Source organism: Carassius carassius, chromosome 7 (assembly GCF_963082965.1).
Source record: "Carassius carassius chromosome 7, fCarCar2.1, whole genome shotgun sequence".
Classification (NCBI taxonomy): domain Eukaryota; kingdom Metazoa; phylum Chordata; class Actinopteri; order Cypriniformes; family Cyprinidae; genus Carassius; species Carassius carassius.
Genome location: NC_081761.1, coordinates 27,908,652 through 27,921,693, shown reverse-complemented (window position 1 = coordinate 27,921,693; position 13,042 = coordinate 27,908,652).

Sequence of the window (13,042 nt, the reverse complement as noted above, 5' to 3'; positions counted from 1 at the left end):
ACATGGCTGTCTTGCAGCAGCAGAGGAAGTCAGCAAATGCCTGAAGTTCCATACTGTCTTTAGAGTTTATCCTTGGCCATGCATCAAGTTTGTCTTGATAGGCTTTGGCTACAAGGAAGGGATTGCCATACCCTTCTTCGAGAACTGACCATGCTGCATAGTATGCTGATTCTGTGCCAAGCGGAAAGTAGCCTTCTATCGCCTTCTTTGCAGGCCCACTTACATACTTTCTCAGGTAATAAGTCTTCTCTTCAACTGGTATATTTTTCCTGCCGATCAGAGTTTGAAAGGAAATCTTCCAATCATTATATCTAATAGGATCGCCACTGAATATTGTAGGCTCTGGTACCGGAAGACGGCTTACACTAAGAGACTCTGCAAATGCTTTGACCAGATCTGTCGTGTTCACTTCTCGTTGAGGTGTCATAATTTGCGGTGAAGAACACTGTTTGCAATGTGAGTCATTGTTTTCAGACTTGACTTCATTGTTTTTGGCAGGACTGTGGTGAAGTAGGCTGTATATCTCTTCATCTGAACATTCACTTTGTTCATACACCTGCTGTCGAGCCTTTGCTGCATTTAGCTTTTTTATTGTCTCAAGTCGCTCTACTTCTCTGCGCTTAGCTTCTAGAGCTCTCTGTCTTTGTGCTATTTCCGCTTCTTGTCTTTCGATTTCCTTCATATGAGTTTCTTTTTCAAGCAGAACTTGCAGAGCAGCTTCATTTGCTGCAACATCAGCAGCTGCCTCTTGTCTTTTGGCTGAAAGCCTGCTGGAGCTTCTAGAGGAGACCCTTGAGCGAGAAGAGAGCTTAGTGTGGTGTGACTTTACAGTCATCTTGTCTGAGGCTACTAACTTAGATATAGGCTCAGTCTCTTTCCAGTTTTCATCTCCTTGAACTTCAGATTTACTTGGGTTAGAGCACTTTGCTACTGCTCCGGTAATTGTCTTTGTTATGGCTTCACATGTATCCATTCTCCGTCTTGTCTCATTATCTGGAGATTCAATGCGTCTCAACTCAACATAGGCAGCATTCACACCCTCAGAAGCATTTGAAACTTTGGAGACATGGTCCTGTAGCAGATCCTCTGAGTACTTATCTTCTATGGCTCCTTTAGCGTCCTTAACAGCAGCTTTCTACTTTTCATAGTGTCCTCTGAAACGACATGCAGCCTTCTCTACGAGCTCTTTGTGGAGTTCTTGGCCCTTTTCCGTCAGTGTACGGACTCTTTGGCTTCTCCGTGCTCTTCGTGAGGTAGTAGAGACATCATCAGCTGTGCCTTCTGCTGCTTGTAATTCCTTGTCTGTATGAGGTTGTTCCACATCACCATCTTCATTTACTTCTGGATTAACCTCATGCTCTGCCATTGTTGGAGTTTTTATTTATTCTATTTAATTTTTATTTGTAACTTAGTCTTAAGTGCAGAATTTAATGAAGCAGCTTAAATTCGATTTGGTAATGAGTGAATGAATGTTGATCTTATTTTAGCTTACTGTTGTAACCTTGAAGCACAGTTATAACTCTTTAGATATAACTTAAAGTCAAGATTTAAATAACTGTAACTAAGAAACACTATTAAATATTTTTACCAAGCCAGAATATTTATCTTCTGATACTTACTGAAATCCAATGAATGTGCAGGTTACTTATCACAACATCAAATTTAACACTGTATGAATATCAGTCACTTAAGCAGTAGAAATCTAAACAATAGAAAATATTTCAGTCTTTTGCTTTGTTCATCAATAGAGAGAGATTAGTCTTAATTCCTTTAACAGTCCATTTTTCTCTCTCTCTTGTAGAAGAATTCAAGTTAGTCCTTTAACCGGGGCAACACTTATTTTTCGGGGGCACCTGAACCTTCCAGCAGTGGCTCCTTCCTTGCTGTGCATCGCCGTGGCTGATGGTGGCACCTGTTGCTCGTTGTCGGCACCGTCAATTATCTACCCGCGCTAAGCAGACGGGAGTTCTCACTGTAGCACCCTCAAGGATCAACGAACGCACGATGTCATAAAACAGGGTTTATTCTGGTCTTGACAACCCGTGAGAACTGCTCACAAAAGAAAACAACATAAAGCAAAACAAGATATCAGAGCTTGTTCTTATCCAATGTTACAGCTTCGTTGATAAGACATTAATCACAGAAAAAACATTTAAAGAACACAAACCTCGTGAGCTGACATCCCAGAGGGGGCTAAATAATCTTCTTTCTCTCTTATTTCTTAATTTTATCTCAAATTTTTACGTTTCTTTCATTCTTAGTGGAGCTAACCGGCAGCTACAGCCTGCAGATAGCATGTGTCTCAGCAAAATGGGCTCGGTAGAAACCCAAACATAAACAATTGTACCCGCTATAATCTACCAGTAGATGGCGCAAAAAGAGCACGCCTGGACACAGCTCAATGGGACATTAAATGCTAATACTGTTACACTCCCACCAATCACTTGTGATTTTTAAAGAACAAATTATCAACTACGACTAATGAATAGCTTATAAATTAAAGAATATGAACTATATTTTAGGCAGAGCGAGGTTGAGAATCTTCTTCTGCTTCCATCAGAACGACTGTCTTCTGAATAGGCCTTTCCAGATGAACGGGTTTGGAGGTACGTTTTCCTTCTTCGTCCAGGTTTTGATCACTCATTAATAATTTCACCTTCCTCACTATTCCATCCTTTCCAGGGTAGACTTCAGCGATCTTCGCCAATTTCCACTGGCTGCGTGGAGTTATCTCGTCTTTCAGGAGAACAATATCATCAACCTTAGCATTTCTATGCTCCTTGGTCCACTTCTGTCTACCTTGAAGGTTTAACAAATACTCTTTTTTCCACCTTGTCCAGAAGGTGTTGGCGAGGAGTTGAACACGACGCCACCTCTTACGGAGATAAAGATCTTCCTTTACAAACCTTCCTGGAGGTGGGGAGATGATTGTTGACTTCATGGTCAGTATGTGGTTTGGCGTTAAAGGTTCTGGGTTTGATGGGTCACACAGTTGGTCAGTAGTCAATGGCCTGCTATTGATGACTGCCATTACCTCATACAGGAATGTCCTTAGAGAAGAGCTGTCGAGTTGTTTGCTGGATTGATCCAGGATTGACGTGAGTACACTTCTTATGGTGCGGATTTGTCTTTCCCAGACACCACCCATGTGACTTGACGCTGGGGTGTTCATGAGAAACTCGCAGTCCAGTTTTTCCAGCTTTGCTTGATCCATTTCCTTGAATGCTTCAGCAAACTCATTTCTGGTGCCGACAAAGTTCGTGCCTTGATCACATCTTATCTGCCGAACTGTACCTCTGATGGCTATGAATGCATGAAAGAGTTGATGAGGGAATCCGTCGATAGATCATCAAGCATCTCAAGATGTACTGCTCTGGAGCACATGCAGGTGATTAACAATCCATAACGCTTTAACTCCTTGCGGCCATCCTTGACGTAAAAAGGACCAAAGCAGTCCATCCCACAGTAGGTGAATGGTGGTGTAGTTTCCATCCTATCCTCCGGGAGGTCTGCCATCTTCTGCTGCCCCGTGCACCTTCTGAATCTTCTGCATTTTAAACATTTATAGATGTAAGACGAAACAATCTTACTGCATCCAAGTATCCAGTATCCATTAGCTCGCAGCTCGTTCATCGTTATCCCTCTTCCTTGATGGTATGTCTTCTCGTGATAATGTTTGACGAGTAATGTAGACACATGACTGTTTCTTGGCAGGATCACAGGATGTCTGACATTAAGATGCAAAGCAGCATGTGTTAAGCGTCCGCCTACCCGAAGAAGGCCTTGGTTGTCGAGAAATGGACATAACTTGCTGACCCTGTTTTTGGTCTGCATCACCCCATGATGTTGTAAGGTTTTTATCTCCTGAGTAAACGCTGCTGCTTGGACCATCTTTATTATGGTTACCTCTGCTTCTTTTCTCTCTTGTAGGTTAACAATGTTACATGACTTCTTGTGATCCTTTGCTTCTTTAACATAGCGCTTGAGTCTGGCCACAGCTTTAATCATTCTCAACCAGTAGGAAAACTTCTGAAGCCGATCTAACAGTGACCTTTGTTCTTCTACTTGTATCGTGTAGACTTGAACTTTCCTGACCTCTGGGTCACTGTTCGATAATTCTCCACCTTGAGTAAACTACTGGTTATGACCTTCTGCCAGAGAGGATCTGGGCCCTTGAACCAGTTTGAAGCTACAAGTTGTTCTGCTGTAAGGCCTCTTGAGGCGTGGTCTGCCGGATTGTCTTTGGAAGTTACATACCACCATTGTGTTGACTCTGTACTTTGTTTGATGCGTTCGACACGGTTTGCAACAAACATGTGAAACCTTCTGGCCTCATTACTGATATAGCCGAGCACCACTTTAGAGTCAGTCCAGTACCTTTCTTCTGAGATTTCTATTTCCAATTCCTTTTTTAGCATGTCACCGGTGCGAACAGCAACAACGGCCGCTGACAACTCTAGACGTGGTATAGTTGTGACTTTGGATGGTGGAACTCTCGATCTTCCCATCACCAAGGTGCAGTAAACTTCACCAGATGTGCTTACTGCTCTCAGGTAGGTGCACATGCCATATCCAGATGCACTTGCATCAGAAAAATGATGCAGTTCGTAGTGTTGTGCCTTGAAGTTTGAAGGAATGTAGCATCTGCAAATTTTTACATCTGCCAGGTTTCCCAGGTCCCGGAGCCAAGACTCCCACTGAGGTCGAAGACTGTCAGGTAAGCTATCATCCCAGCTGAGCTTATCTCGGCACATTTGTTGCAAGATTTGCTTTCCTAGCAAAATGAAAGGCGACACAAACCCAAATGGATCGAATACAGAGGCGACTGTGGATAATACTCCTCTTCTGGTGAGTGGATTTTCCTTAACAACCACTCGGAACTGGAATTGGTCTGATTCCACACACCATTGTACGCCAAGTGCTCTCTCCATATGCACTTCACCAAGTGCCATATCTAGATCTTTGGCAACTACAGCACATTCTTCCTTTGGAAGCGAAGCTAGAACTTGGGTGCTGTTTGAGATGAACTTATGCAGCCGAAGGTTGCCCATCCTGCAGAGCTTGCGTGCTTCATTGACAAGCTGTATTGCTTGCTCTTCAGTGTCGACACTTCCTAGTCCATCATCGACATAGAAGTTAGTTTTGATGAACTTGATGGTTTCTTCATCAAAACTTCCTTCTCCTTCAGCTGCGAGGTGTTTGAGGCCATAGTTTGCGCAACCTGGAGAGGACGCTGCGCCGAATAAGTGTACTTTCATTCGGTAGACAGTGAATGGAGTTTCGAGGTCTCCGTTCTCCCACCACAAGAACCGTAGGTAATCTTGATCGCAAGCATTCACATGAAACTGGTGGAACATGCGTTCAATATCACACATGAAAGCCACTGGGCCTCTTCGGAAGCGACACAAGACTCCAAGCAGGGTGTTTGTTAGCTCTGGACCAGTCAGGAGATGGTCATTTAGTGAGGTGCCTCTGAACTTGGCGGAGGCGTCAAAGACAACGCGAATCTTTCCGGGTTTTTGGGGATGATACACCCCATGGTGTGGGATGTACCAAGCTGGTCTCTTGTCAATGTCTTGCTCTGGTACTCTTTCAGCATCCCCAAGGGCTATTATCTCATCCATGAACTTCTTGTAGTCCATGTAGTACTGCTTGTTCCTCTTGAGCTTTTTTCCTAAACATTTGAGGCGATGAATAGCACATGCCTTGTTATCTGGCAGGTTAGGCCTTTCACTCTTGAATGGGAGTGGCATTTCAAAATGGCCATCCTCCTTGTGTCTAATGCCTTTCCTTATCTTTGCTAGAAATTTGAGATCTTCTTTAGAGATCTTTACATCTTCTGTGAACTTCTTAACAAAGTCAGATTCCAACATTTTCAGGGCCTCTGTAGGGGAGATCATTTCCTGTATTTGAGTTCTGAAAACATAGTGAACCTTGTTGGTGAAGTTTGAGGAGGTTTGAATATCCGGCACCACTTCCTTCACAATGACTTGATGACTTACTCCGAAAGGATCTCCATAATCAAGACATGGATTGCCATAACCCACAATACTCCATCCCAGATCAGTCCTTTTTGCGAACGGCTGATTTTCGTTTCCTGACACAACTTGACGAGGAACAAGTGCTTGGGGGCAGTTGTAGCCAATCAGTAGGCCAATATCACAGCTTTGTAGTGGAGCGATCTCCTCTGCAATGCATTCAAGATGAGGCCATGCCTTGGCTGTTCCGGGGGTTGGAATGTGATCTCGGTTTGCAGGTATGAAGTCCCTTGCATATGTTACTGGTAGGGAAATTGTCTTATTTGAATAAAATCCTCTTACTTGTAGACTTGTAGAAAGTAGTGTTTCTTGATGACATGGTGGTAAGCCTTAGCTGAGCTGATTTACCTTTAATATTCAGAGCTTGTGCTGTTTCTTCGAGAATAAAGGTTGTGTCGCTCTGCGTATCAAGGAGCGCGTACACAAGAACTTCATGCTCTGGCTTGCCTTCAGCTGACACCCATACTGGAACAATGGAGGATGTGTGAGTGTCATCAACATTCTGTGCGACTCTGTTAGATGTTGCTTCGCTTGTTGTTGGTGTGACGGTATCGTCTTGTAAAGTGTCTGGGTTTCTTTGTCTTGTCCTGTCACTGCTGGTTTGACTTTTTCTTGTTCTTTCTTCTCTGGTACGGTTATCGTGAAGACATGTTGGATGTTTTTTATCACATGTATCACAGGTGGCTCTGCTTTCACAAACCTTGGAGTGGTGACCAGACTTTAGACAGCCAAAGCATAACTTCTTGTCTTGAACAAAATTTAGTCTCTCATGAATACTCTCACTCATAAACTTCCAGCAATTAAGTAGGCTGTGACCCAACTTCTCACAGTACACACAACTAGTACTGACAGATCTTTCATTTAAGTTAGTTGCCAGTACCTTCGCTCCATAGCCTTTGTTCTTTTGTGTTTTTGTACTTTCAATTTCAATTGGTTTCAGAGCAAAAGAGATGTTATGGGGTTACAGGCAATTTTGGCTTCCCGTGAGATGAAGTCCACAAATTGGCTGAAGCTCGGGAAGGTGTGGTTTTCCTCTTGCACTTCCATAACCTTTATATTCCATCTTGAAGTGAGCCAATCTGGGAGTTTTGCAAGCATTTTTTGGTTTTCATTGCAGTCATTGAACACTTCAAGCCCCTTCATTTGTAACATGGCTGTCTTGCAGCAGCAGAGGAAGTCAGCAAATGCCTGAAGTTCCATACTGTCTTTAGAGTTTATGCTTGGCCATGCATCAAGTTTGTCTTGATAGGCTTTGGCTACAAGGAAGGGATTGCCATACCCTTCTTCGAGAACTGACCATGCTGCATAGTATGCTGATTCTGTGCAATGCGTTAATGATATTAAGAATATTATTTTATATTACTTTTGAAAGTAACTTACCTTCAAAACTTCATGGCGCGGGTTACTGACGTCATCACCGCCACAAGTTTAGGTCTTGAATTATCAATAATCACATTTTAATTATATATTAACAAAAAATTTTTTTTTTTTTTCGATAATACATACGTCTCAACACGGTTAGTCGCACTAGCTGTTCTTAAGTTAACGTCAAAAGTTGTATTTGTTAACATTAGTTAATGCACTGTGAAGTGAAATAACAAGAACAAATGAACATCTGTATTTGTATTAACTAGCAAAGTTTAATAAATACTGTATCGAATGTTTTGCTCATAGTTAATGTTAGTTAATACATCAATGTCAGCAAATGAAACCTTATTGTAAAGTGTTACACTAGAAAACTAGGTTCCTTTTCAGGAACTCGAGCTGCGTCAAGTGCTTTGGGGAACGTTCCTGATGAGACCGACTCTGAATATCATGTGCAATCTGTCCATCGGAAGGGCGTGATGTCCCGGGCGGGTAGACGTAGTGACCAGGAAGCTATAAAAGCATGTGCCGTGCAGCTGGCTTCAGCTTCGCGTCTGTCAGCAAGCGCTATGTGTGCATGTCAAAAGTCTGTCCCATTGGTCCTATTTATTGTTGTCTGTCCCTTAGCCATTAAAAGATCGCTAAAACAGCTCAATATGCCAAAAGTAAAAGCAAAGACCAAACATATTAAGAGCGATTCCAAGCCACGTTATAGATTGTGTGTTCCTCCCTGCCCTTGCTACATTACGAGTGGGGATACACACAGTTTGTGCGTGGCTTGTCTGGGATCGAAGCACGCTGAGTCGGCTTTCAAGGGGGCCGACTGCACGCATTGTGAACGATGCGGACGCTTTGTTCCCGGACGGCTCTCTTTGAGGAGGGAGCCTTCACCAGCGTTCCCCGCAGTGCTGGCCCCACTTCTGCCGAGGCAGAACGGCTGCTGCACTCGTGGGGTTCGCAGGTGGATCTGTCAGAGGGAATGGAGACAGGCCAGTCCTTATCTCCTTCCTCATCTGCCAGATCCAGAGCTCGTCGGTTTCTTCCCCCCAGGGTGAGGGATCAACTCTTCACCTCTCTTCCTCCGAGGAGGTCGATGTGGACACGGTTGCTGGGGATTCGCCACCCCTGTCGCCCCAGTATGAGGAGCTTTTGGAGGTGGTTACACGTGCAGTAGATAAATTAAAAATCGAATGGCCTGCTGAAAAACATTCTGAGCTGCAGAGAAGTAAACTAGATGAACGCTTTCTGCGGCCGAGGCAACCACCTCCACGTCGGAGCAGACCTTATTTTCCCGATCTCCACGATGAGATATCGAGATCGTGGAATCACCCATATTCGACCCGCCTCTTTGGCCCTGATTCACTATATTATGGTAACGTGATGGGGCTGGGAGAGCGGGGTTATAGAGAGATGCCACAGGTTAAACAGACGCTCGCGGGCTATCTGTCACCCGGATCGGCATCGTCTATAAAGGCTCCGACATTGCCCAACAAGCCTCTTAGAGTTACATCATCGCTGGTGAGCAAAGGTTATGTGGCAGCAGGTCAGGCTGGGGCTTGCCGTCATACTATGGCAGCCCTTCGGGGACCTCTTATACCAGAGGTCAGTCTTGAGAGACTGATTCCCTTAGTAGATTATGTAGCACCCTCAAGGATCAACTAACGCACGATGTCATAAAACAGGGTTTATTCTGGTCTTGACAACCCGTCAGAACTGCTCACAAAATAAAACAACATAAAGCAAAACAAGATATCAGAGCTTGTTCTTATCCAATGTTACAGCTTCGTTGATAAGACATTAATCACAGAAAAAACATTTAAAGAACACAAACCTCGTGAGCTGACATCCCAGAGGGGGCTAAATAATCCTTTATCTTCTTCTCTATCTTCTTTCTCTCTTATTTCTTAATTTTATCTCAAATTTTCACGTTTCTTTCATTCTTAGTGGAGCTAACCGGCAGCTACAGCCTGCAGATAGCATGTGTCTCAGCAAAATGGGCTCGGTAGAAACCCAAACATAAACAATTGTACCCGCTATAATCTACCAGTAGATGGCGCAAAAAGAGCACGCCTGGACACAGCTCAATGGGACATTAAATGCTAATACTGTTACACTCCCACCAATCACTTGTGATTTTTAAAGAACAAATTATCAACTACGACTAATGAATAGCTTATAAATTAAAGAATATGAACTATATTTTAGGCAGAGCGAGGTTGAGAATCTTCTTCTGCTTCCATCAGAACGACTGTCTTCTGAATGGGCCTTTCCAGATGAACGGGTTTGGAGGTACGTTTTCCTTCTTCGTCCAGGTTTTGATCACTCATTAACAATTTCACCTTCCTCACTATTCCATCCTTTCCAGGGTAGACTTCAACGATCTTCGCCAATTTCCACTGGCTGCGTGGAGTTATCTCGTCTTTCAGGAGAACAATATCATCAACCTTAGCATTTCTATGCTCCTTGGTCCACTTCTGTCTACCTTGAAGGTTTAACAAATACTCTTTTTTCCACCTTGTCCAGAAGGTGTTGGCGAGGAGTTGAACACGACGCCACCTCTTACGGAGATAAAGATCTTCCTTTACAAACCTTCCTGGAGGTGGGGAGATGATTGTTGACTTCATGGTCAGTATGTGGTTTGGCGTTAAAGGTTCTGGGTTTGATGGGTCACACAGTTGGTCAGTAGTCAATGGCCTGCTATTGATGACTGCCATTACCTCATACAGGAATGTCCTTAGAGAAGAGCTGTCGAGTTGTTTGCTGGATTGATCCAGGATTGACGTGAGTACACTTCTTATGGTGCGGATTTGTCTTTCCCAGACACCACCCATGTGACTTGACGCTGGGGTGTTCATGAGAAACTCGCAGTCCAGTTTTTCCAGCTTTGCTTGATCCATTTCCTTGAATGCTTCAGCAAACTCATTTCTGGTGCCGACAAAGTTCGTGCCTTGATCACATCTTATCTGCCGAACTGTACCTCTGATGGCTATGAATGCACGTAAAGAGTTGATGAGGGAATCCGTCGATAGATCATCAAGCATCTCAAGATGTACTGCTCTGGAGCACATGCAGGTGATTAACAATCCATAACGCTTTAACTCCTTGCGGCCATCCTTGACGTAAAAAGGACCAAAGCAGTCCATCCCACAGTAGGTGAATGGTGGTGTAGTTTCCATCCTATCCTCCGGGAGGTCTGCCATCTTCTGCTGCTCCGTGCACCTTCTGAATCTTCTGCATTTTAAACATTTATAGATGTAAGACGAAACAATCTTACTGCATCCAAGTATCCAGTATCCATTAGCTCGCAGCTCGTTCATCGTTATCCCTCTTCCTTGATGGTATGTCTTCTCGTGATAATGTTTGACGAGTAATGTAGACACATGACTGTTTCTTGGCAGGATCACAGGATGTCTGACATTAAGATGCAAAGCAGCATGTGTTAAGCGTCCGCCTACCCGAAGAAGGCCTTGGTTGTCGAGAAATGGACATAACTTGCTGACCCTGTTTTTGGTCTGCATCACCCCATGATGTTGTAAGGTTTTTATCTCCTGAGTAAACGCTGCTGCTTGGACCATCTTTATTATGGTTACCTCTGCTTCTTTTCTCTCTTGTAGGTTAACAATGTTACATGACTTCTTGTGATCCTTTGCTTCTTTAACATAGCGCTTGAGTCTGGCCACAGCTTTAATCATTCTCAACCAGTAGGAAAACTTCTGAAGCCGATCTAACAGTGGCCTTTGTTCTTCTACTTGTATCGTGTAGACTTGAACTTTCCTGACCTCTGGGTCACTGTTCGATAATTCTCCACCTTGAGTAAACTACTGGTTATGACCTTCTGCCAGAGAGGATCTGGGCCCTTGAACCAGTTTGAAGCTACAAGTTGTTCTGCTGTAAGGCCTCTTGAGGCGTGGTCTGCCGGATTGTCTTTGGAAGTTACATACCACCATTGTGTTGACTCTGTACTTTGTTTGATGCGTTCGACACGGTTTGCAACAAACATGTGAAACCTTCTGGCCTCATTACTGATATAGCCGAGCACCACTTTAGAGTCAGTCCAGTACCTTTCTTCTGAGATTTCTATTTCCAATTCCTTTTTTAGCATGTCACCGGTGCGAACAGCAACAACGGCCGCTGACAACTCTAGACGTGGTATAGTTGTGACTTTGGATGGTGGAACTCTCGATCTTCCCATCACCAAGGTGCAGTAAACTTCACCAGATGTGCTTACTGCTCTCAGGTAGGTGCACATGCCATATCCAGATGCACTTGCATCAGAAAAATGATGCAGTTCGTAGTGTTGTGCCTTGAAGTTTGAAGGAATGTAGCATCTGCAAATTTTTACATCTGCCAGGTTTCCCAGGTCCCGGAGCCAAGACTCCCACTGAGGTCGAAGACTGTCAGGTAAGCTATCATCCCAGCTGAGCTTATCTCGGCACATTTGTTGCAAGATTTGCTTTCCTAGCAAAATGAAAGGCGACACAAACCCAAATGGATCGAATACAGAGGCGACTGTGGATAATACTCCTCTTCTGGTGAGTGGATTTTCCTTAACAACCACTCGGAACTGGAATTGGTCTGATTCCACACACCATTGTACGCCAAGTGCTCTCTCCATATGCACTTCACCAAGTGCCATATCTAGATCTTTGGCAACTACAGCACATTCTTCCTTTGGAAGCGAAGCTAGAACTTGGGTGCTGTTTGAGATGAACTTATGCAGCCGAAGGTTGCCCATCCTGCAGAGCTTGCGTGCTTCATTGACAAGCTGTATTGCTTGCTCTTCAGTGTCGACACTTCCTAGTCCATCATCGACATAGAAGTTAGTTTTGATGAACTTGATGGTTTCTTCATCAAAACTTCCTTCTCCTTCAGCTGCGAGGTGTTTGAGGCCATAGTTTGCGCAACCTGGAGAGGAGGGGAAGTCGTGGCCTAATGGTTAGAGAGTCGGACTCCCAATCGAAAGGTTGTGGGTTCGAGTCCCGGGCCGGCAGGAATTGTGGGTGGGGGGAGTGCATGTACAGTTCTCTCTCCACCTTCAATACCACGACTTAGGTGCCCTTGAGCAAGGCATCGAACCCCCAACTGCTCCCCGGGCGCCGCAGCATAAATGGCTGCCCACTGCTCCGGGTGTGTGCTCACAGTGTGTGTTTGTGTGTTCACTGCTCTGTGTGTGTGCATTTCGGATGGGTTAAATGCAGAGCACAAATTCTGAGTATGGGTCACCATACTTGGCTGAATGTCACTTCACTTCACTTCACGCTGCGCCGAATAAGTGTACTTTCATTCGGTAGACAGTGAATGGAGTTTCGAGGTCTCCGTTCTCCCACCACAAGAACCGTAGGTAATCTTGATCGCAAGCATTCACATGAAACTGGTGGAACATGCGTTCAATATCACACATGAAAGCCACTGGGCCTCTTCGGAAGCGACACAAGACTCCAAGCAGGGTGTTTGTTAGCTCTGGACCAGTCAGGAGATGGTCATTTAGTGAGGTGCCTCTGAACTTGGCGGAGGCGTCAAAGACAACGCGAATCTTTCCGGGTTTTTGGGGATGATACACCCCATGGTGTGGGATGTACCAAGCTGGTCTCTTGTCAATGTCTTGCTCTGGTACTCTTTCAGCATCCCCAAGGGCTATT